Here is a 27,541-nt window from a genome sequence, read left to right as displayed (position 1 = left end):
GAAGAAATAGATTTTCAATTTGAATCTATAATAAATAAATATGTAATAATATAGTAGAAATATATAATAAATAAATAAAATAAATTCGAAAACTTAGGCAAAAGTATTGTTATAAAATATAAAGAAAAAATGGAAATAAAATTTCAATTTAAATGTATAATATAGATAAATATATAATATAATAAAAATATATGATAAATAAATAATAATATACTAAAAATATATAATAAATAAATATAAAAAATTAATATAATAAATGTTTATTCTTAACGAGGTTTAATTATTATCGTTCCGAAAAAAAATTGTCGAAAAAAATAGCAATGAGAAATAAAGATATCTTAAAATAAATTGAAGAAAAAATTGCATAGAAAATTGGAGAAAAGAAAATTCTTTCACTTTTATTAAGAATATTTTTACGAGTTTCGTGTCTGATGATTCTGTTGCTAATAAGAGGAGAACGTGCCAAGTACGTAATGCAAGGCGTAATCGTCGAAGCGCCAAGATCACGTCCTCAGGAGGCAGGAAATCCTAGCTAAGGTTGCCTGGAGAAAGCAGTCTTCAAATACTGTGTACAACATTCTCCTATATATGTATATACACATGTTTACCTACTTGAATGTTAAATCTCGTTTCAAATACACACGAGTCACGATTATTATATATATGTATATATATATATATATTATACACATAAATTTACGATGAAATTTATACATGTACGCATGTTTTTCAACTATGATGCACTCGGGAAAATCTAACATATTAGTGCAATAAATATTACTTTCTAACATAGTTGCAGATACCATGTTTTTGCAAACACAAGTTTCTTTTGCCTCCCTAATGACATAGATTACGCGCATATTAATTTTTCTACGTGTCAAAAAACAGAGAAAAAAAAGCGAAATTTATTCTGCCGTTTTTCTCTGTACATAATAATTTATTTACTTGACTATTTTCAAAAGAGATTTAAATTTAAATGGTTTATATAATAATTTAAATAATGGTAAATTAAATTTAAACCTAATGATTTTTTTCATTAATTTATTACTATCATTATTTACTTTTTAATATTATTATTATTATTACTATTATTTTGCGATATTTTACTTAAAAAGTAACAGTAAAAAACAATTATTATTATTATTATAACTAGCTAAAATATTATTGTTATAATTAAAGGAACGGAAATTATTATTATATTTATTATATTACATTATTATTATATTATCAGTATTTGTTATTATTATTATTATTATCATTTATTTTTATCTGTCCCTAATTATTTTTAATTTAATTAAACTTTCTTTGAACCGATCGTTGATAAAATTTTTCTCAATAATTTTGCAAAAAACTTTTAATATTTCGTAATACAAATTTTTGCATTATACATGTTTGCTGAATTTTGCTTATTCTTCATTATGCAATACTTTTGTAACGAAAATAAAATTTCAATTTCCCTCAAAAATAGAAAAATAAATTCCAACTTATAAATAAAATATTTGAAAAGAATGGTACTTTTTGAAAATTTTTTTTTTAAATATGAAGATATGAAAATTGAAAATATGAATAAACATAAAAAATATAGATATAATATAAAAAATTGATAAAGAATTAAAAATTTAAATATGGGGAAAAAGAAACGATTTTTAGTAACTAGGTATAAAAATGGGTTGTAATGAATAATAATAAAAATAATAAAAATAATTAATAGTAAATAATGGTAATAATTAATCTAGTAGAAATAATTTTTTTTGTGTATGCTTCTGTTTTTTTTTTCTTTAAAAAAATAATGTTTGACAAATCGAAAATATGCGCAGGTATTTTTTCATGATTCATAATAAAATAATATTAGAAATTAGAAAATTTAAAAAAAATGATGAATTTTAATAAAAATTTTAAGAATAATTACATTTTTCGAGGAATGACATTAAAATTGTATTAAAAATAATTGAATTCTGATGAAAAATTTTATTTTTATGATTGTATTTCTGGCAAATTTTTTCGATCAATTTTATTGAAAATTTATTTAAAACAATTCAATTCTTTTATAGAATTTTATTATTTGATAACGATAATTGAACTTTGGATGGGAATGTTATTAAAATTTTTAAAAATAATTGAATTCCTGAAAAGAATTTTATTGTTTAAGAAAATAATTGAATCCCTGTAAGAATTGTATAATTTATGAAAATAATTGAACTTTTGCGAAGAATTTTATTAAAATTTTTGAAAATAATTGAATTTCGAAGAAGAATTTAAAAAGAAATTTTGAAAATAATTGAATTTCTGCAATTATTTGTAACTTCTTTAATATTCAATATTTTGACTGCTTTTAACTAAAATTGTTCTCTAAATCCATTATTTTTAATAATTAATTAAATATATAGGTATTAAAAAATGTAATTAATTTCAGAAGAATTTGAATTATTAAAATTTTTCAAAAATCTAAGTTCTTTAGAATTTCTAATTCTAAATTCTGGTAAATTTAATTAAATTCAATTCATTTACATTTTTAAGTTCATCAGTTTATGAAAATTGTAAACGCAACTCTTTTAAAATTTAATTTTTTCTGAAATATTTAAGTAAAATTATTCAGAATTTTCTTATGAATTCTAAAAATTTAATTTTTACCAGTAATTTTAATAAAAGTTCCTGACTTTTCCCTGACTTTCCTGACTCGTGTCAACTTTGATTTAAATTATTTTCACAATAACATTTCTTGAATTTTATTAATTATAAAAAAGTTTTCGAGGGTAAAATGGTGGTTTGATTTCTCCACTTGAGAACGCCAAGGTCGCCACCAGGTGGCAGGGAAAATTCCAAGAAGGCACTGAACTGCCATCTAGCGGTGACCTTGGCGTTCGCAGGTGGAGAATTGCATCTCCATATTGAATATCAAGAAATTCGTCCATATTCGTAATTATACAATTATTTATAATCAAATTCAGACAGTTTGACAATATAAGGATTTTAATTTTTAATTTACTTTCCTTATCGATATTTTTATCCCCTTTAATTTTTTATAGCCTTAGAATTAAGTTTTTCACTAAATTAATTGATATTTAAAATCTCGTCTTAAGAAATAGTACCACTAGTTTGCTTTCTTAACGAAATAAGTGTAAATTCATAAAATACACAAAAATAGTAGCTAAATAGTTCTATGAGGTGAAAAAAGTGTCGCGTGAATTCGAGGCCTAAATAGAGAAAAAAAATATAATCAACCATTCAAAATCCAAAAAAATATGCAAAAAAACAACAAGAAAAAAAATGATATAAAATTTTAAAGACACCAGAGCATATAAAATATAATTTCCAAGAAATGTGCGCTTTCGTGGAATATAAAAGAAGATTGTTAATAGCGAGCGTGAAGAGATTAATTGAGCCGAGTGAACTTTTGGAGTAGCGACCTACATATATATACATACATACACAATATTATATATATTATTTCTCATGGAATGAAGTATATAATCGTGTGTGCGAAAAAAAGGGGGTTTATAACATACTCTCCTCCTCGTACTCTTACATATATATGTATAATACCACATTCAGAATGCAGAATGGCCTTGAGGGCCTTGCCCTACCAACGCGGTCGACCCTGATCAGCACCGCCCTCAAGGTCACTTTTGTCTGATGCAGGATATCATCCTGGTCACACGATTATGCGCTGGTGAATTCTTTGTCGCTCCCAGACATGGTCAGTCGCTGATTCATCTCTGAATAAAAACTCTTTTATGTTTTGAAAGAAAAAAAAAATTGAAAGAAAGAAAAAAAGAAAATTATAATTCCTTACACTTTCAATCAAACAATTTTCAATTGCTGTATTATTATGATTACTAAACTTCTTCTTTTTTTCAATTCTAGTACATTTTTTTTTTTTAATTTTAATGTCATTTCCGCAATATTGCGAATTCACATATTATGCATAAAAGTTTTCTTATATTAATGCAATTCTTGTTTTTTTTCCCTCCTCTTTTTTCATCGTCTTTCATTCATTATTCATTTATTTTTCGATATTGTTCTTTTGTTATTATTCTCATTATTATTATTGCTATTATAACCACTTTTATTATTACCTTATTATTTATTGTTATCACTATTTTCGTAATTACTATTTCCACTATTAACAATTAGCTAACGTTTTACTTACTTTTTAAAATAAAATTAACGAAATTGAAGAAAATCTCGTAAAAATCCCAATTATCCTTATAAAGAATCAAATTCTTCTTCAAAATTCAATTATTTTCAAAAATTTTAATAAAATTCTTGTCAAAATTTCAATTATTTTCATAAATAATAAAAATTTTCACAAAAATTCAATTATTTACTAATTATTTTCTTAAATAATTAAATTCTTCTACAAAATTCAGTTATTTTCATTGCAATTTCTATAAAATTTGATGAACGAATTCAATTATTTTTAAAAATTTTAATAAAATTCTCGTCAAAGTTCAATTATTGTTATTAAAAATTTTAATAAAATTCTTTACAAAATTTTAATTATTTTCAAAAAATTTCCTCAATTCAATGATTTTTAATATTTACTATTTTAATAAAATTTTTCAAAAGAATTCAATTATTTTTTAAAAAATTGATAAATTCTTGAATTCTTCTTAATTATTCAATTATTTTCCTAAGTAATAAAATTTTTAAAGGGATTCAATTATTATTTTCATAAATAATAAAAATTTTCAAAAAAATTCAATTATTTAGCAATTTTTTTATAAGTTTTTCTCAATAATTCAATTATTTTCATAAATAACAAAATTTTTACAGGGATTCAATTATTTTCTTAAATAATAAAATTCTTCTACAAAATTCAGTTATTTTCATTGCAATTTCTATAAAATTTCATGAAAGAATTCAATTGTTTTTAAAAATTCTAATAAAATTCTCGTCAAAGTTCAATTATTGTTATTAAAAATTTTAATAAAATGCTTTACAAAATTTTAATAATTTTCAAAAAATTTCCTTAATTCAATGATTTTTAATATTTACTATTTTAATAAAATTGTTCAAAAGAATAATTCAATTATTTTTTAAAAAATTGATAAATTCTTGAATTCTTCCTAATTATTCAATTATTTTCCCAAGTAATAAAATTTTTAAAGGGATTCAATTATTTTCTTAAATAACAATATTCTTTTCAGGAATTCAATTATTTTTAATGCAATTTTAATAGAATTTCTTAGAAGAATTCAATTATTTTCAAAAATTTTAATAGAATTCTTGACAAAATTTCAATTATTTTCAAAAAATTTCCTCAATTCAATGATTTTTAATATTTACTATTTTAATAAAATTTTCCAAAAGAATTCAATTATTTCTTTAAAAATTGATATATTCTTGAATTCTTCCCAATTATTCAATGTAATTGTAATTGTAAAAGAATTTTTTCAAAAATTATTTAAAATAATTGATTTAAAGAAGAATTTTATAGTTAAACAGTATTCTTATAAAATAAAATAATGCTTTTATCACTCGGTCATCATTAACTATTATATAAGTTATTGGATTTTAAAAAACGTTTAAAAAAATTGATCAAAGTTATTATTTACAGTAATAAAAAGCTAGTCGAAGAAATTTGGAGTTATGAAGAATATATTAATTATTAAAGTATTAGTTTAAAGTATTATTTAAAAATAGTAATTAAAAATATTAATTGAAAAGATTGATTAAAAATGTTAATTAAAAAGATTAATTAAAAATATTAATTCATAGTATTTGTTAGAAATGTTAATTGAAAATATATTAAAAATATAGTAAAAATTTTTTCACAAAACAGATTTGTCCCATTAAAACAAAAAAAAATAATTTTCCTATTAAATTGTCTTCATTTCTACAATTCTCTTAACTTTGAAGCTAATGATAGATATGACAGAAAACCAAGACGATTGAATTAATACGGTGTTAGGTATGTATGCATGCAAGTCGCAAGTAATAGTCGTACTTTATGTAATAAGAAAAAAAAATGAGGTCCCAATGACTTATAGTCAAGATAACTGTTGTTCTGTGATATTCGTAATTATATAAATATATGAAAAACAGGCATGATATTTTTAAACATACTTACGTAATGAAAATGTTTAATGCTTTTTTTGCATACAAATAAAAAATGTCCTGTTATCCTTCGATTAATTAATGCTCTAGTTTATTTTTTTTATCTTGAGAACAAAAGAGGATTATAAGAACAGACAAAAAGAAGAAGAAGAAGTGTTTGAAAATTTTTAAAATAGTTTGCATATTATTTTAATTTTGAGAAATCAATTAAATCAAATGTTTGCCGGTGTCAAAAGAATACTCACTGTATTCTCGAAATTCTACGAATTTTTTATAATCATATCTTATAAAACTGAAGTAATAAAACCACAAAATACGGTAAAAAAATAGTAATAATTTTAATTATAATAGAATAATGTAATACAGTAATAATTTTTTTTTTATCTCCTTTCCGATAATCAGAAGAAATTTTTATATAATTGTGAATGTAATATAATAATCAAAAATTGTAAATTGAGTCAATTTTTCATTCTCTTATTATTTTTTTTGAATTCTTCATTCAGGCCAGTACAAAAGATCGGTAAATATAATCGAAATTTAAGAGGCAGGAAACGCGTGCTGTCTTTTTTCTTTAGTGTTTTTTTTCCTTTTTTTTGCATGATTGTTCACCATTCAGCTGTTAAATCTACGATTGAAATCTATTGAATTTAATATCGGAAAGGCTGAATTTTACCCCGTGACCTGAATATATCTTGTTTCAATGAATAGACAATTTTTTCCTTATTTTCTGATTATTTTTTTTCTTCTTTTTTTGACGGAGCAACCTTGAGATTTTTTTTTCATTCTAATTTTTTTGATTATCATTGGAATATTTTGTATTCAATTATTTTCATTTAAATAACTTTAAAAACATTTTTTGAACAACCCAATTAAGTATAATTTAATTGTAGTTATAATAATTATGAAATAGTATAATAATTAAAATGTAGAGAGTGAATCGTGAAAAATAGGAATTGTTTATAGTAAACAATATTATTGTTATAATTGTTACGAAAAGTTATTTTGGTTATTATTTTTAGTCAGAATATTTTTTTATTTAAATGGTAAATTTTTTTTTTCATCTATTCAGTGAATTATCCAACAATCTACTAATGACGATATGATGAGTGACGGTTTATGTGATCATAATGGGGGTATTTATTCTTTTAGTACAGTGACATGTCCTTGTCATGACAAGTCGCAAGTTAAAGTATAGAAAATAAAAATATAAATTCATTGCAAAAATATGAAAAAGAGAAAAAATTGACACACTGAGATTGTGCTTTTATTTTATCTTATTAATGTTTCAGCACATATGTGTGCTGATTATCAGCGACAAAAACATCGAAATTCTTACGTAACACACATTGCGGTAGTCATAATTTGATAACAATAATTTATGCGCATATGTAATCGACTGATTAATTTACATTTAAATTTACCTATGACCCAAACACATTTGAGTACCTATACATTTTTTGTAACCAAACAAACTGAACTCTTTCAATTTTTTATTTCTAAATTTGGTTCAAGAACTGTAATTTATTACTTCTTTTCAAAATTAATATTTGAGTGATATCATATAAATGTTTATTTTTATCAAATTTATTTATAGAAATCTCTCTCTAAATTTGAATTAGTAAAAATGTTTAATAAATTGAAAATAATAAAAATAAAAATTATTTGATTCAAGTAAATATTTATTTGATAAATAATAAACAAGTAATTCGTTACTTGTGTCAGAAAAATTTTTTTCCAGTGTAAAATTTGGAAAACTCCTAAATTCGCCATGATTCTTTTTTTTTATTCAAACCTTGAATTTTTTAAAATCTATTATTTTTCAGGTTTGACATTTTCATTCTATTGGAAATAAAATCTTTTTTATAAAATATTATATTTTTATAAAAATAATTTTTATTAAAATCTAAAAGTAGAACTGAAAAATATTAAATTTTTAGAATTCATAATAAAATTCTGAATTTTTGTGACTTTTTTGTTTCACTTATAAACTATAAAATTACCACGTATTTTAATACAAATCTTCAATTTCTTCGATTTTTGACAAAAATTTCTTTTTAAATAACTTAAATCTTGAACAATTGTCATAAAATAAATAAATTATTTAATGAATAATTTTACTAAAATATTTAAAAATGAATTCAATTTTAAAAGAGTTGCGTTTACAATTTTCATAAATAAATGAACTTCAAAAGGTTTTAATTTAAAATTTTATAAAATTTCAATTTTAAATGAATTTTATTAGAAATTTTAAAGAACTTAAGTTTTTGAAAAATTTTAATAACTCAAAATCTTCTAAAATTAGTTAAATTTGTCAATATGTGTTTAATTAATTATTAACAATAAAAGATTTATAGAAGAGTCTTAGTCAAAAACACTAGAACAAATTGAATTTTGAAGCAATTATAAATGATTGCATAAATTCAATTATTTTCAAAAATTTTAATAAAATTTTTGGCAAAATTTTAATTATCTTTATAATTAATAAAATTCTTCTTCAAAATTAAATTATTTTCAAAAATTTTCCACATTTCAATTATTTTCAATATCTCTACTATTTTAATAAAACTACACAAAAGAAATCAATTATTTAAAAAAAATTTGTAATAAAATTGTACGCAAACATTTAATTATTTTCAAAAATAATAAAAATTTCACAGTAATTCAATTATTTACAAAATTGTTTTCATAAATTACTATTCAAATATTTTCATAAATAATAACATTTTTTCGGGGGATTCAATCATTTTCATAAATAATGAAACTCATCGCAGAATTTCAATTATTTTTAATACAATTTTAATTTTTAATTGAATTCTTTGAAAAGCGTAACTATTTTTATAAATTTTATTAAAATTCGTCAAAAGAATTCAATTATGTAAAAATTTGGTATTAAAATTTTTTCTAATAATTAAATTTTAAGAAACATTCAATTATTCAATAAATAATTTACTTTTGTGTTTGAATAATTGAATTCTCGAAGAATTTTCTAAAAGTTGATTTAAAAATTTATTTGAGTTAAAATTTTATATAGTCTTTTGTTTATACTTTTTTTTGTTTACTTTAAATAGATTGTACATTATATCTTATGTTATAATTATTTTTAATTTATAATTAATTCAAAATAGAAATACTAATAGAAAAAAAAATAGAAAATAGAAATCATCAGAATTTTTTTCACTTCTTTTCATTAAAAGACTAAAATTTTATTAAATCGAAATTTTTGTCAAAGTTTTGTCAAATCGAAGTTATACAGATTTTTTTTCTTTATTTCTAAAGAAAATTAGAAAATTGTTAAACAACTGTGATTAAGAATTTGAAAATTTACTTATTTTGCATTATTTTTGTTTACGAATCACAATTTTCTTAATAAAAAATTAGTATTTTGTTTTACAAAATGGAAAAAAAAATATTTGCACAATTCCTATTTTTAATCTTATTTTTCGAATAAAATTCTATTATTTTTAAAAAAGGGAACTAATTTTCAGCTTTTTTATTTTTCAAGTTACAATTTAAAAAAAAAATTCAATGATTTAAAAAGAAAATAGAAGAACAGATTACTTATTAATTTTTATTTATCAATTATAAATTTTTAACAAAATTTCAAAGTTTCTTCTGGAAAAAAAGGAAAAATTTCAATTTTTTAATCTGGATTAATCATAGTTTTCAATAAAATCTTAAGTATTTTTTTAAAAAGGAGTGAGAAGCTTTCAGAACTTATATTTTTGAATCACGATTGTTATAATGGAATTTTGATTTTTTCCAAAATAAATTATTAAAAATGTCTGACTTTTCCTTGAAGTCTCAGAATATTTGATTATTGTGATTATAACCCGTGTAGAAATTTAACCATGGCCCAAATAGGGGCCAGATCTTTTGATCATTGTGTAGGCCATAACATGGCAATTTCTACACGGGAACAGTAATAATCTATATTCCAATTTATATTTTATTTTTATGAAAGAAAATTTAAATTAAAAATTTGTAAATTCTATTTTTTTTAAATTGATAATTTTATTTAAAAAAATATGTAAGAATTTTTGCTAGTTTCTAATATTATTTTATTATGAATCATGAAAAAATGTCTACATATATTTGTTTTGTCAAACAATATTTTAAAAAAAAAATATTTATATTTTTTTAAATATTTTTTAAAGGAAAAAAAAACAAAAGCATACACAAAAACTAAGTTTAAACTGCGGATGGAATGAATGAAAGAATACGAAGATTAATATAGTTAATTGTTTGAGTTATCTTCTTCAAATGTATTGATAAAAAAAAACCCCTTTTAATATGGAACACCCCGTTAGGCATTGAGTTTTAAGGATATTTTATTAAAAAAAAAATAAATAAAGGAAAAAAAAATTTCCGGATTGAAGGAAAGTGATTGGTGAAGGTCGTTGGAGGTTGATTGAGAGAGAAGATGGTAGGAAGTGAAAAAGGACGAGCATGTTGGGGGTGGGGGGGGGAAATGTAAGTATGTCGTGATGGAAGCGGTAAATATATATAAACGACGAATCCTCTCTGTCACAATATACGTATGTTTCACAATGGCCAGGCAATCGAGGGCAGAACACCGTTAACTCCTTGGTATTTTTCGTACCGGATTATCAAGAGCACTGGGTACCAAACACCGCGTGTAGTGTTCGAAATTATACTTGATGCCCCGTTTTCACTTGAATTCAATAAGTTCATATATATATACACATACTTCTTTCAATTGCACAAGGATATTCATCTTTTTTTTTTTCATTTTTTGTTTGTGTGTTTATAGACACTGCACAAAAGAGTAGCATCATCGACCTGATTTCAGCTTCCTCGGCGCAATTTCCGCATCATTGTAAAATGATACCTCATATATGGTATGAAAAGGGAAGGGATGCACCGGTTTCTTTTTTTTTTTTTTTGGTTTCGAAAAAAAATAGAGCGATCACATCTCTTCTTGTTTGATATTCATATGTTCGATGCGAAATTTGAGAGAAAACGAATGTGGGTTAAATTGGATCAATACATAATTGATTTTTTTTTTTATTGAATTGTTCGCGTATTTATTACGCTATGTATGTGGTTCCGCTATTTATCAATGGGGGAGAAAAGAACCGTAAATCGATTTTTATGAAAGAGATATTTTTTCTTAGTGCGGGGGAGATTACCAAGGAAGAAAATAAGTAAATAAAAATTGCATAAGGATAAATAATCGATTAAAAATAGGACCGATTTTCTGAATACTATTTGCAAATTATTTGCATTGGTTACAAAAAATGCTTTTTGATTAAATTCGAAAATTATTTTATCCTTTAGGATTTAATTTTATAAGTTAAATTTGAGAAACATTTTCTAATCTGTGATGCAGAATTATTATTTTGAATAAAAGTGTATAAAAAAAAATTTGGTTATATTAAACGTTTAGAACTTTTAGGGATTCGGTGTTTTCTTGAAGGTATCAAAATTCATACTAAATTGGATCAAATTATATCAAATTTTTACTGAATTGTATTAAAATGTTGCCAAAACTATATACTAAACATTTTTATTACAAATTATTTTAATTAATTTAAATTTTTTATTTACATTTGGTATCTACCAAATTTATAACAGATTTTATCAAGTTTATACCAAATTGAATCAAATTAATATAAAATTTATAACAAATTGCATGAAATTTATATCAAAGTGGATCAAATTGGATTAAACTTATTTCAAATTAAAACTAATTTAGAAGAAAATTATAATAATCAGAATAATTTGAATCAAATTGATATCCAATGGAAACCAAATTGTAATAAATTGATACAAATTTGGACAAAAGGATAAAAAATTGGATAAAAATTTTTTTTACTTTTTTCGTGGAAAGTATCAAATTGATGCAAAAAATTTGTATTTTTAACTTAAAACATTCAAAAATGTATCTATTTATTTTTTGCAGATTCGTGAAAAAAATATTTGTTGATGCCAACTTTAGAAACGTATAATTATTTATAAATTTTTAGTTATTTATTATTAATTAATAATTATCAATTTCCATTAATTAAAATGAAATTGCTAATTTTATGTAAGAAAGGGAAAAAAGAAATTTTATTGTATTTAGCAATTTTTTTATCGAGTTATTGTTATCAACTTTAATGAAAATTATAAACGCAAATAGATGAAGGAATATATATATAAAGCACAGGGTGATAAATGATAATTTTATTATATTGATTAAAGGGCATGGGCCGGACGTATATCTGGAAAAATACCGACACATTATCAATATTTTACTGCCAACGCATTTCGTAGGGTTAACGACACTATGTAGGATATGGGAGGCTCTCCTCACTGAACTCATCCAGGATGTCCGCAAAGTGATATTATTATATACAAAATATCTCTATCTTATAATTTATCATCGTTACTTTTTACCCCTTAATTAATTCGCATTTTATTTTTGGATTGCTAATCGCTTTAATCTTGAAATCTAAATTAAATTTTAATTAAATACGTATCAGGATTGCCACGAACTTGAGAAATTGGGGATATTTTTCTCTTTTCATTTTTTTGTCCATCAACATTTGAATACTAAATATTGCTTCATTTCTTATTTTGGCTTGTAAAAATGGCTAAAACATTTTCATAAAAAATGAATTCTCAATTTTTTTCTGATATTAATTGAATTAAGACGTATTTTACCTGAAATTTTTTTTTTTGAATAATTGAATACTCTCCGAACTTGAATTGAATTGAAATTAAATTGATTTTATGAAATTGAAATTTAAAATTTTTTTAATTTAACTAAATTTAATTGAAAATTGATTAAAATTGAATTAAATATTTTTGGTTAAATTGACTTGAAAATTGATTAATTAAAATTGAATTTAATTGAAAATTGATTAAAATTGAATTAAATATTTTTGGTTAAATTGACTTGAAAATTGATTAATTAAAATTGAATTTAATTGAAAATTGATTAAAATTGAATTAAATATTTTTGGTTAAATTGACTTGAAAATTGATTAATTAAAATTGAATTGAATTAAAAAATATAGTGAAATTGAACCGAATTGAAAATAATTTTTTTTGAACGATAAATTTAAATTATTTTTTGAAAATTTGAATTACCATAGAAAAGTAAATAAATTGAAATATTTATTTTAATATGTAGTTTAATTTCGAGTATACACGTATATAGCCAATTAAATATTTCACGAGCTTATAAATAGAGAATGTTTTTTTAATTTAGTCACTTATGTAATTTTAGTGATACAATAATGTTTCGGTAGAGTGCCAAAAGTGGGTGATCATGTTGTTTAATTTATGAAATAAATATTCTTAAACGCGTGGCTTCTTAGAAGTGATTGCGCACATTTTTCGGATGCGTGGATTATATACTTTTTGCGTCACGTTAAATAAGCTAAAAACAATTTTGCAAATTTCGGATTTTTCTCTCCCCCTTCTCTCTTTCTGTCTCTCTCTTTATTTTTTCTGGAAAGCTTACAAAGTATTTTTAGAAATGATTCTGTTGTTTGATTTTAAAGATGAGTGCATTTTCAGGATTTTTATCTAATTTTTGATATAAAGAGAAAATTTTTCGTTGCTGAATTTCGAATTTTTCTTTTTTTGGTAATATTGCAAAATATGACAATTCTATTATTAAAAAATTATTAATATTTTTATTATTTATAATTTTATAATTTTTATTAGAATTGTTTACAATACAACTGTAATTTTTTTTTTATTTATTTACTGTATTATAATAGTATAATAAATTATTTATGATTAGAAAATTAATTAGCAGGGTTATAAGGTTTATAAATTTTAGGGAATTTTATAAATCTTGGAAAAGCCTGGAAAAATACTTGAAATCTAATTTCACTTAAATATTTCAAAATTAATTCAATTTTAAAAGAATTGCGTTTACAATTTTCATAAGTAGATGAACTTCAAAAAATTTTGATTAGAAATTTTGTAAAATTTCAATTTCAAATGAATTTAATTAGAAATTTTAAAAAATTTTTTTATTTTATTTTTCTAGTTAAGTAATTGAATTTTTGTAGAATTTTCTATTTGATTTTTTAAAAATGAATTTCTGATTAAAATCTTTGAAAATTTGAACTTTTCATACTTTTTATTAAGAATTCTGTAGAATTAATTTTTTTCAAAAAGTTTAATGGAATATTTTTTAAATTAATTGAAGTTTTTTATTTTTAATATATTTATTATTATAATATTATTTATTTATTATTATTATTATTATTATCGAAGTTTCGTAAAATTGAATTGTAAACAAATGGATTTAACAATTGTCAAAGAACTTTTTCAAAAATTATTAAAAATAATTGATTTAAAGAAGAATTTTAGTTAATTATTTCTAGAAAATATCTTATTATAAAACATGAAAAAATGAATTGAAACTAAATTAAGAAATGAATTGAATGAATAAAAAATAAATTAAAAAATGCATCAAATGAATTGAAAAAATAAACGATTTAAAATTTGCTTAAATAAATTTCAATTAATCTTTCACAGTGACAAAATGTTAAACACTAATTTCAAATTGCATTTATTATAATTAAAATTTGCGAAACGAATATAACGCAGCGAAAAAAAAATTCCATATTTATTTAAAGCATTTGGTAACTATGTATATTATTTCGGCACGTTGCCAGTTTTTTTCTTTGAAACAAAGACAAAACAAAGAAATCATTTTGATGTTATTGTTCACATACTTTAATTGCATTATTTTGGGAAACTTTGTATTTTTTTGCCTCAACTAAGATGGAAACTGCGTAGTTATACTCTAAATGACCTATTTGTGGATCTTAATGCCGCCCATTGGATTTGAATTCTATTGACCCTCTCAAACAAATACTGCGTACAATTGCATGACTCTCGACAGTGCAATATACTCATCAGCGTTAATCTTATCGTTTAACTTTAAAAGCATTGTCTACTTAATTTCCCTGCAGAAGAGGTGAACATTCGCAAAATCTTATCAAACATCAAATTTCTTTTTTTTATTCGAAAATAAAATTTACTAAAATAAACAATTATATTATTATCGAAAAAGAAATTATCTTAAAATTATTATATTATCGAAAAATTATTATTATTATTATTATTGATACAAAAATTATTCCTATCGAAACAAAAATTATTTTTATCGAATCAAAAATTATTCATTCCTATCGAAAGAAAATTGATATTCTTTTTCTTTTTATTTCATTACAAATAAACGCTTAAACGTATTAATAATTTTTCCTTTCCCCTGAAATTTGCTAAATCAGTGCCAAAATGGAAAATCCACTTCTGCGTTGTCAATTATAGTTGCAGTGAGAATGGGAAATTCCTATTTGAACAATACACATTTATATATAGTTGGATAAGTTAATTTAGCTCAAAGTAAAGTATATAATCATCGGGGAACTCAAAAGCCGGGTTCAATGTCTACTTTCTCTGACCTCAATTATATCTCGTAGATCGCAAATCGTGGCTCGACACATACACACAAACACAAACACTCCCTCCCAAAAGTGACATTCCACACATTTGGAGACCTCTTTCACTATATGACGAGTGCCGGAATCGATATATAATATAATTAGAGGTCAGTGAACACCGAAAAAAGGGTCATTCATCTATTTCAAAATCGAGAATGTTCGAAAAATTACACAAGAGAAATTACTACACTGATTATTATTCCTTCACTTTTACTACTTCTACAATAACAACAACAACAACTACTTCCACTACTACTATTACTATTATTATTTTTTATTATTTTTATAATTATTCATTATAATTATTTATTATAAATACTTAAAGTACTTTCGCTATTCTAGATAAACTTATCGCTGTTCGAAGTAAAACTTTTTTCCCTATTTTTTTAATTCATTAATTTTTGAATTTTTTAATTATAATTATACCTTATCAGGGTTGCCAAGCTTTTGCTCTTTTCAAATCAATTATTTATAATAATTTTTGCAAAAGTTCTTTGAGAATTTTCAAATCCATTTATTTACAATTCAATTTTACGAAACTTCGATTATAATAATAATATGTAAATAAATAAATAATATTATAATAATAAATATATTAGAAAATGAAAAACTTGAATTATTTAAAAAAAAATTCAATCAAACTTTTTTAAAATAATTAATTCTACAGAATTGTCAGTTAAAAGTTTGAAAAATTCAGATTTTCAAAGAGTTTCATTTCAAAACCTTCTCAAAATTCAATTTCTTTTAAAAATTCATGCCATAATGCTTCTAATATTCAATAATTATCTAAAATTTTAACTAAATTTCATTTCTAAACCGATTTTTATTAGAAAATTCTACAAGAAATCAATTACTTAAATACCTACAAAAATAAATAATTTATTGAATGTTTCTCAACATTAAATTCTTATAAATAATTTTATTAAGAAAATCTTTAAATAATTGAATTCTTTCGACAAATTTTTATAAAATTTTTAAGAATAATTACATTTTTCAAGAAATTTGATTAAAATTGTATTAAAAATCATTGAAAATCTGCGATAAGTTTTATTGTTTATAAAAATAATTAAATTCATAAAAAGAATTTTATTATTTATGAAAATTATTAAGAAGAAATTTATAAAAAAAATTTGTAAATAATTGAATTTCTGTGAAATTTTTATTATTTATGAAAATAATTAGGTAAATGTTTACGTAGAATTTTAATAAAATTTTTTTTAAATAATTGAATTCTTTTGGAAAATTTTATTAAAATAGTAAATATATTAAAAATCATTGAATTGAGAAAATTTTTTGAAAATAATTCAAATTTTGTCAAGATTTTTATAAAAATTTTTCAATATAATAAATATTAGGAAATAAAAACATTAAATAATTTTTAAAAAATCCGCAATTAAAGTTTCTCAAAAAAAGAATGAATTCCACAGAATTGTTAGTTAAAACTTAAAAATAAGAAAAATTTAAATTTTCAAAGATTTTAATCTGAAACCTTTTCAAAATTGTATTATTTCTAAAAATTTACGTTCTAATGCTTCTAAAACTTAATTTTAATCTAAAATTTTAACTGAAATTCATTTTTAAATTAATGTTTTAATAAAAATGTTAAGAATTTTTTCGAGAAATTCGATTAAAATTTATGAAAATTTATAAATTATAAATAATTGAATTCCTGCGAAATTTTTATTATTTTATGAAAATAATGAAATGTTTGCCTAGAATTTTATTAATATTTTTTTAAATAATTGAATTCTATTTTGGAAAATTTTATGAAAATGGGAAATATTGAAAATAATTAAATTGAGGAAAATTGAGGAAAATAATTGAATTTCTGCAATTATTTGTAATTTCTCTAAAATTCTCAAAATTATATCGTACAATTTACGAACTTTTTATCCTTTTTGAATCAAATTACGGACTTTTCGGACCTTTTTTCAAAAAAACGAACTTTTACGGACTTGTACGAAATTTACGGACCTAGATCGAGCCCTGCAGTGTACAATGAAATATTTCCAAAAGAACATTGTACCATCAAAGAGGGGAGAAAAAATTCAATGAAAATTTAATGAACTCATATTTTCCCTAAGATGGTAACTTAACCATTTTTATAATTCATATTTTCCCTGTTAGAAAAAGTGAATTAAACACTCGTCAGGGAAAAGTAATGGGATTTTCCACCGTTGGGGATCATGATCATAAATCTTCTCATGGCAACGGGATTCAAAAAATGTTTCAGAGTAGAAAGTTTCCTTCTCCGTAACTAATATATGAATAAACGTGTGTGACACAGAAAACCCATAAGATTATGTTTCCTATCAACATTTCTTCTATTCATAATAGTCAATAACTGCCAATTTTATATACAGGAACTTTTAAATTCTTTTATCAAATTCCAAAATAAAAAAAATTCCAATCTTAATTTTAATTTACAATTTGCAATTTTTTTTATTTCCTTCCTCATGTTTTCTGTTCTTTTTATATTCGCGCATCCTTCTTATTCATCTTTAAATATTAATGGATAGAAATTTTATCTTTCAATATAGTTAGTATACAGGATGTTATCTATTTTATCTTAATTATCACTTGTTACTATATTTTATTATTTAGCAAAAAAAAAAAAAAAAAAAAAACATCCGACAAGAAGCAGTGGTCAACTTTCTCCATTGACCTGTTCTTTCAGAATCGCGTGCCTTCCAGCTATTACTATCGAACAGTAATAGTTACCTCTTATGATTATGCGATGTGACAGCATCGCTTGATGTGTTTACACGATTTACAATCAAAGATAATTATGAATAATCCCCCATCAAATTAATGCACTAGTGATAAGAAAATTGATAATTTCAAATCTCTTTAATTTAATGGTAGTTTTAATGCTTGATAGTAATTTTAAACCAGGATGTATCAATTGACAAGTGTTTCAAATTTTATTCGTTAGCTTCAAATACTGACCTCGTATATTTCTATCACTATTACTATAAGTGTTATTTTTACTATTTGTATAAATACTACTGAAACTTTTACTATCACTATTAATTACTACTACAACTATTACTACTATTACTATTATTAAAACTATTAATATTACTATTACTACAACTACTATTAGTAAAACTACTACCATTACTACTACTATTTCTATTATTATACTATAACTAATTTTTTACTAATTAATAGTTACGGATTTGATAAATACTCTCGAAAAAAAACTTTAAATTTTATTATTCCGACTTTAAAAAAAAATGTTAATCTTTTTTAAATTTAATTATCAGTGATGATTATTCAAGTGTCAATTAATGTATAATGATTTCCTGTTATATGCTTTGTTATTTTTTTCGTAATTATTTATTAATAATTACTTAATTAATTTCCATTAATTAAAAATAATGGATTTATAGAAAAATGTTAGTTAAAAAATTGAAAAATAATTAAATTTTTAAGAAATTACAAATAATTGCAAAAATTCAATTACTTTCAAAAGTAATAAAATTTTTAGAAAAAATTCAATTATTTTCAAAAATTTTAATAAAATTCTTGGCAAAATTTCAATTATCGTTATTAAATAATAAAATTCTTCTCCAAAATTTAATTATTTTCAAAAATTTTTTATAAAATTCTTGACAAAATTTCATTAATTTTCAAAAAGAATTTTTTAAAATAAAATTTTCCAAAAGAATTCAATTATTTTTTAAAAAATTAATAAATTCTTGAATTCTTCCCAACTATTCAATTATTTTCCCGAATAATAGAATTTTTCATGAGAATTTAATTATATTAAAGAAATTAAACATAATTCTTTGCAAGAATTCAATTATTTTCAAGAATAATAAAATTCCTAGAAAAAATTCAATTGTGTTAAAAAATTTAAGAAAATTCTCATCAAAGTTCAATTATCGTTATAAAATAATAAAATTCTTCTGCAAAATTTAATTCTTCTCTAAAATTCAATTATTTTCATAAATTTTAGTAAAATTCTTGAAAAAATTTGAATTATTTACAAAAATTTCCTCAATTCAATGATTTTTAATATTTACTATTTTAATAAAATTTTTCAAAAAAATTTTTTCTTGTAAAATGTAATTATTCTTAAAAACTTTTAAAATTCGTCCAAAGAATTCAGTTATTTAAAAATTTTCTTAATAAAATTATTTATAAGAATTTAATTTTAAGAAACATTCAATAAATTATCTATTTTTGTAGGTATTTAAATAATTTATTTCTTGTAGAATTTTCTAATAAAAATTGATTTAGAAATGAAATTTAATTAAAATTTTAGATAATTATTGAATATTATAGTCATTATGGCATAAATTTTTAAAAATAATTGAATTTTGAAATTAATTTTTTTTAAAAAGTTTAATTGAATTTTTTTAATATTATTTGAAGTTTTTTTTTCTAACATTTATTTAATTGAAGAATTTACGAATAATTGAAATTCCGTAAAATTGAATATTGTAAACGAAAGGATTTGAAAATTGTCAAAGAACTTTTTTGAAAATTATTAAAAATAATCGATTTAAAGAAGAATTTTAGTTAAAAATTCTTGTAAATGATTTTATCACTCGGTCATCTTTAATAATTTTAAATTCTTAAGAAATACATTTTTGGACAGTTAGGAAAATTAATACAATTAGAAAAAAATTAATAGAATTAGGAAAAAAAGATTAGGAAAATAGGATTTGGAATTTAGACTTTAGGAAAAACGTTTTTAGGAATTTTTGAAATTAGGAATTTAAAATTAGGAAAATCGTCCGGAAACGATTTTTAAAAATAAATGGAAAATATGAAAATTGAAATTAATAATTAAAAATACTTTTAAATTATTAAATTAAAATTAAAACTTTTTTATTAATAAAAAATTAGAACAGTATTTAGTTATCCAATTAAAATAAAATAAAATACTTTTTACTTATTTAATTAAAACATAAAGTATTAAAATGAAAATCAATAACAACTAGGAAACAATAATTAAATTACAAAATTCGTTAACACTCTGCGCATATGTAATAATCTAATACATAACGAACAAGTGCAACTGTTGACATAATACATTACATGGATTTTCAAATATTGAAGCCATATTTTAATGAGTGAACATACTACATAAGCACATTAATAATCCGCATTGCAATTAAATTATCCCCACCATTAACGCAAAAATTTGACACTTAAAAAAATAGATTTCATTCATATTTAAATATAATTATTGGAGAATCAACATAAAAAAAATTATTAAAATTTCTAACAAGGTGTGCCGTTGCGCAAAAAAAAAGAAGAAGAAAAAGAAAGAAAGAAAAAAGTTGTACATGCCACTCGGAAATGATAATTTTTCTTGATAGTCGCACATGACAAGTTGCGCTTTCTCATGCCATAACACGCGCCAACGACCTGCCATTTATTCCTAAAATGATTCTTAACACACTATTCTATATTATCCAGTCAACCATACAGATACATACAAGTCATTAATTAACAAAGACGATACATAAATTTAAACCCCAATTATTTTCTTTTTGTGATAAATTTTTCTAAAAATTTTATTTATTACACTGCAAGGGCGAAAGGAAATATGTTTTTGTATCTAGAATATTTTTTATGATATATTTTTATGTTTTTTAAGCATTCTGCCGTAAGGCTAAGGTCTATTAAAACTACTGTATCCTGAAGCTACCGAATATTTTTTTAGGTACTTTTTATTTGTTTTAAATAAAAATTTTATTCGACAATAAAACATATATATTTGAGCCAAATGAAATTTTATTTAAACCATATAAAATTTATTTAAACCAAATAAAATTTATTTAAACCAAATAAAATTTTTTTAAACCAACTAAAATTTATTTAAACCAAATAAAATTTATTTAAACCAAATAAAATTTATTTAAACCAACTAAAATTTATTTAAACTAAATAAAATTTATTTAAACCAACTAAAATTTATTTGAAACAAATAAAAAGTCTAGTTGGTTTTGAACCAAATATACTATTTCTCTGGGTGTATATTGGAGCTTCTGGAAAAATTTTTAATTATTACATATTTCAAATACTGAACAGTAAAGCGATTAAATATTGAAATTACTTGACCTGCTTTTTTTACACTTACGTTTATTTCTAGAATTTTTTTCGTTGGATTTACTTTTATATTTAAAATCTTTTATTATGGACTTATGTATTTTTATAAAATTAGAATTTTTTTGTGCATTTTTTTTATATCTTTATAGAGGAAAATGACACAATCTTTTGATTATCACAGGCCGTGACATGACATACGTGTGTACAGAAATTATTTGCATTCACTCGCCATATGTATATAATATATAATCTATAGGAAATTCCTTGAAACGAAATGAAAGAAAAAAAAGTTGTATAAGATGAATCTGATGAGAGAATTATTACATATTTTAGATCCGATTGGAAACTTGAAGGTTACGTTTTATTAATGTTTCCGATTTGATCTCACTTCAAGGCAATTTCGACGATTGCTGCTTTTCTTTTATAGAGATTTTTTTGTTATAATCGAAATTGCAATTTTGGAAAGAATTTTTATTTTCTTTTTTTGGCTTATGTAAGGAAAAAAAGAGAAAATAAAATTTTGAAAGAAAATGGAAAATATTCAGGGTTTTCACAGGTCAGGAAATTCGGAAAAAAATCAAGGAAAGTAGAATTAGTCAAGGAATTTTATTGAAAGCTGGAAAAAATTAAATTTTTAGAATTCATAAAAAATTTTTTAGTTTTGGTGTCTTTTTTGTTTGCCTTATAAACAATTTTTGGAGTCGAATATCAAATTTGGGCTTTTTTCATAAAATTGGAGCTTTGTTTATTAAAATAGAGCTTTTCTAAAAAACGGAGGTACTCAGAACTTTTTTCGAATTTTTTTTCGATTCAGAAAAAATTTGAATCTGGAAAATCGTCGCTGGTCTTGAAAATTTTTTTAAACAATTTTTGGAGGCGATTGTCAAATTTGGTCTTTTTTTTATCAAATTAAAATTGTAGGATATAATTTAGAGGATTTTAGAGAAATTACAAATTATTGCAGAAGTTCAATTATTTTCAAAAGTAATAAAGTTCTTCGCAGAAATTCAATTATTTTAAAAAAATTTTAATAAAATTCTTGACAAAATAAAATTTGTTTGAAAAATGAATTTCACTAAAAATTTTAGATTATAATTGATTATTAAAAGCATTATAGCTGGAGTTTTGAGAAATAATTAAATTTTGAAAAGGTTTTATATTAAAAGCTTTGAATTTTTTAATTTTTCATACTTTTAACAAACAATTCTGTGGAATTAATTTTTTTAAAAAAGTCTATTTCAATTTTACTCGAAATTAATTTTTTGAAGTTTTTATCTTCTAATATGTTTAATTGAAGAATTTCCGAAAAATTGAAATTTTGAAAAATTAAATTGTAAAAAAATGAATTAGATAATTCTTAAAGAATTTTTTCAAAAATTATTAATAATAATAGGTCTATAGAAGAATTTTAGTTAAAAACACGAAAAAAAATTTTATTTTGGAAAAATTAGAAATTATTGCAGAAATTCAATTTTTTTCAAGAGCAATAAAATTCTTCGCAGAAATTTAATTATGTTCAAAAATAATAAAATTTTCTTTTTTTTAGGAATTCAATAATTTTCATATATATGTAAATAATAAATTTCATCGCAGAATTTCAATTATTTTTAACATAATTTTAAACAAATTTTTCGAAAAATGTAATTATTCTTAAAAAAGTTTATTAAAATTAGTGAAAAGAATTCAATTATTTAAAAATTTGTTTTGAAAAATTCTTTATGAGAATTCAATTTTAAAAAACATTCAATTATTATTCACTAAATTGTTTATTTTTGTATTTAAATTATTGAATTCTAGTCGAATTTTCTAATAAAAATTGATTTAAAGATGAATTTCAGTTAAAATTTTAGATAATAATTGAATTTTGAAATAAATTTTTTTGAAAAAGTTTAATTGCGGATTTTTTAAATATTATTTTAAGTTTTTATTTTCTAATATTTATTTAATTGAAGAATTTACGAATAATTGAAATTTCGTAAAATTGAATATTGTAAACAAATGGATTTGGAATTTGTCAGAGAACTATTTCTGAAAATTAATTGCGATTTAAAGAAGAATTTTAGTTAAAAATTCATGAAAATAATAATTGAATTGAAATGATGAAAATAATTTTGAAGAAATACAATATTCTTATAATATAAAATAATTATTTTATCACTGGGCCATCTTTAATTATTATAAAACATGAATATAAAACTTTTTTTATGAAAGTAGAGCTTTTTCCGAAATACGTAGGTATTCAGAGCTTTTTTAGAATTTATTTCCGATTTAAACAAAATTTGGGTCTTGAGAAACAACAGTGGTCTTGACAATTGTTATTAACAATTTTTGGTGTCGAATATCAAATTTGGGCTTTTCTTCGTCAAATTGGAGTTTCTTTTATTGAAGTAGAGCTTTTTCCAGAAGACGAAGGTTCTCTGAACTTTTTTTTAGATTTTATTTCCGATTTAGAAAAAGTTTGATTCATGTAAATATTTATTTGATAATAGACAAGTAATAGGTTAAATTTGAATCAAATAATTTATAATTTATTGGATATGGAAATTTATTTTTTTTTATATATATATTAGTAATAATATATATTGGACATTTGCTTATATACAAGCAAAGAAAATAGTTTAAAAAAATAAAATAAAAAGATGAGGTTTCTGAATAATGAAAGTAAGAAATATTGTGTACTCTTGATTTACTGTTGGTTTAAATTGAAAATTTTGCTAATTTGTAAAATTATTGGATACGCTTGTTTTAATTTTAAGTAGAGATCAGGTGAGTTGGGTGTATAAATTATTATTTGTTGCGGGTGAATTATGTCGTGAGCAGATGGAAAGTTATAATGCCTTGAGTATAGTTGGACGTTTGTTGTCATTAGTTTACGACAAGTTAAACTGTTTCTTTTTTCTTCCTCTCAATCTCTCTCTCTTTTACTCGTGAAGTGCATTGTTTTGTTTGGAAAAAATATTACCTCGAGTCATGTCACGGACCACGTTCAAGTTTCAAGTGTATAATAGATAACATGGCAGTCGACGTTCCGCTTTCTTACCCTTTCGGGGCATTCCCTCCTGCTCTTGTTACAATTTCTAGCGCATAATTGCAGCCGAAGGCGAATCATATAATATAATTCATGCAATCACTGCAACAATATTGTGCTCTATCTGCAAAATTTTTTTTTCTTTAAATAGAAAAAGAATGTGACACATTTTTACATTTTTTTTTTTTTTTTTTTGCTTATTGTTTGTGTCACATAAAATGTAGAAATTGCGATGATTTGAAAATTGGATTATTTAATTGATCGTGGCAAAAAGAATTCATCTTGAACAAGAGAAAATTTCACTATATTAGCGAACTTTTTGGTTCTTTCAGTTAAAACTGAAATTTAATTATTAATTTAATTGAATTAAATTCTATTCTAAAGAAATTTTTTATCGTTATTCCAGATGAAACTTTTCTGCCATGATTTAATAATTTAATGCTTAATTAATAATAATTAATTATGTAATTACTAAATAATGAAAAATTAGAGAACTTTTGTCTCTCTTTTTGGATTGTCGTATTTTTCTGTGTTTTCTTGTTTGATTTTGCATTAAATACTGGAATTTTATTTTTAAGAGAAATTTTTTTTCGAAATTTATTTCTCAAAATGTTAATTAACTACTTTCAAATAATTGAAGATATCGAACCAGTTTTCTAATTTTTTTATAAAAATTATAGAAAAAAACGAGTTTGAGTTTCATTATAAGAAAGTTTTAATCTTATTCTATAGATATTAATTCAAATTACCTATATTTAGACCGTAATTGAAAATTAATTTCCTCGTATAAAATAATCTGTGTAGTGTTTATTCGAATATCGAAAAATAAAAAAATATAAATATTTTTCTAAACCGTTTTTTTTAATAATAAATGAATAAAATTAATACAACAATTTAGATTTGTTTGTGAATTTTTTTTGTGATCGATAAGAAAAAAAAGAACTTTTTGATATTTCTATACTTATTGTATTATTTATTTTTTTATTGTTATTTATTTTTTAAATATTTTTATGCTTTTTTATAAGATAAATAATAAAATTTAAATTACTGTTAAAACAACGAATTTAAGTGTTTTTTTTCAATTTTTCAGGTTGCAGAAAAAAGTGTTGTGCTAGTGAGTGAGGATTCTTTTGCCGCTGGTCCAGAGGGATGCTGCTACCGCTTTGCCAGAGATGCTGCTATCGGTGAGTCTTTAGAATTCCTTCGCATTATATTTTAATTTTCATGAATCCATAAATTTTTTATTTTTTTTTCAGTAGTTCGTAAATTTTTATTAAATTTTAATTGAGCTGGATAATGATTAAATAATGATTGAATACTTTTGAATGAAGTATTTTTTGAAAAATTTTAACGCAATTTTTTAATAGAATTCAACTATCTTAATAAATATTAAAATTCTTTCTAGAAACTCAATTATTTTCAAAATTTTTTTTTTAAATTCTCGCCAACATTTCAATTATCTTTATAAGTAACAAAATTCTTCGCCAAAATTCAATTATATTCAGGAATTTTTATAAAATTCATTGAAAAATTTAATTATTTTCATAAATGACAATATTCATTACAAGAATTCAATTATTTTCTTCAAAAAATTAAAAAAAATTGTCAACATTTCAATTATCTTTATAAACGAATAGCAAAATTCAATTATTTTCTAGAATTTTAATAAAATTCATTACAAAATTCAATTATTTTCAAAAATTTTAATGAAATTCATTGCAAAATTTCAAGTATTTTCAAAACTTTTTCTTAATTCAATGATTTTCAATATTCTACTATTTTAATAAAATTTCCCAACAGAATTCAATTATTTAAAAATTTGTTTATAAAATTATGCATAAGAATTTAATTTTAACAAAAATTTAATTATTCAATAAATTATCTATGTTTGTATTTAAATAATTGAATTCTCGTAGAATTTTCCAATAAAAATTTTTTTAAAATTAATTTCAGTTAAAGTTTTCGATAATAATTGAATTTTGGAGAATTTACTAATTTTCATCAAAAAGCTTAATAGAAATTTTTTAAAATTATCCGATATTCAATGATTTTTAAAAATTTTAATAAAATTCTTCGCAATAGTTCAATTATTTTTTTAAATAATAACATTTTTATTTTCGTATTTAAATAATTGAATTCTCGTAGAATTTAGTAATAGTTATCATCTTAAAAAATATGAACCAATTGAGTAAATAATTGTTCAATTATTGAGTATATAAATAAAAATGGTGTGTAATATTGAATATGTTTTGCGGATTTGATTATGTAGAGCAGAAAACAATGAAGGTACAAAGTCCTCGCAATGATATTTATGAAGTTTGCATCATGATTCTGGGTATCAGAATTTTGAAAAGTGCATATTACAACTCTCTCAATACACAAAGTTAATCGTGAGAATGATTTAGTCGACGATCGATTGAAAAGCAGTGTCACGCGTGTATGTAATCGGAGGAAGTCGTTGAACCTTGTGATTCCATTGCAACTTAGAGGTGAGGTGTGTTTCAATATATACACCAACCAAAAGAAAATTTTGCCGACACAACACAAGTTACGTATTACTGTTGCAATACAATCAGCGTTCAATGACCCTACACATATATAAAGCACCTATCTGTCGATATATACGCCGAATAACAACAGATCTTGGCATTATGCACTTTTCCCCGAAGACACTCTCTTTTACATATTAGTTAACCTAAGTGCCAACGATGCACTTGAATTCATTTTTTTTTAACTTCAATAAACGTATATATTAGCTTTTTCGATTTTATTTTCTTCTTTATTTTTGTTATTTCTTATTTGAAAATTTAAATGCTGTTAATTGTTAAACTTTATAAATTTTGACGAAGATGTTGAGACGCTACTCTCCACCTGCGAACGCCAAGGTCATCGTTAGATGGCAGTTCAGTTC

General features: G+C 21.9%; 1 protein-coding gene across 6 annotated transcripts in view; it reads left to right on the top strand.

The window, feature by feature from the left end:
- Nucleotides 1-27,541, top strand: part of LOC122501406 (caveolin-3-like) — a 278,146-nt gene that overhangs the window by 35,751 nt on the left and 214,854 nt on the right. For all 6 annotated transcript variants that reach the window (XM_043610839.1, XM_043610835.1, XM_043610838.1 and 3 more), the window contains one exon: nucleotides 25,721-25,814. The gene's annotated coding sequence lies outside the window, so the exon portion shown is untranslated. The remainder of the gene's footprint in view (nucleotides 1-25,720; nucleotides 25,815-27,541) is intronic.

This window comes from Leptopilina heterotoma, unplaced genomic scaffold (assembly GCF_015476425.1).
Source record: "Leptopilina heterotoma isolate Lh14 unplaced genomic scaffold, ASM1547642v1 Lhet_209, whole genome shotgun sequence".
NCBI classification, from domain to species: domain Eukaryota; kingdom Metazoa; phylum Arthropoda; class Insecta; order Hymenoptera; family Figitidae; genus Leptopilina; species Leptopilina heterotoma.
The sequence above is the reverse complement of the archived record's forward strand: the minus strand, read 5'-3'. Positions and strand labels throughout refer to the sequence as shown.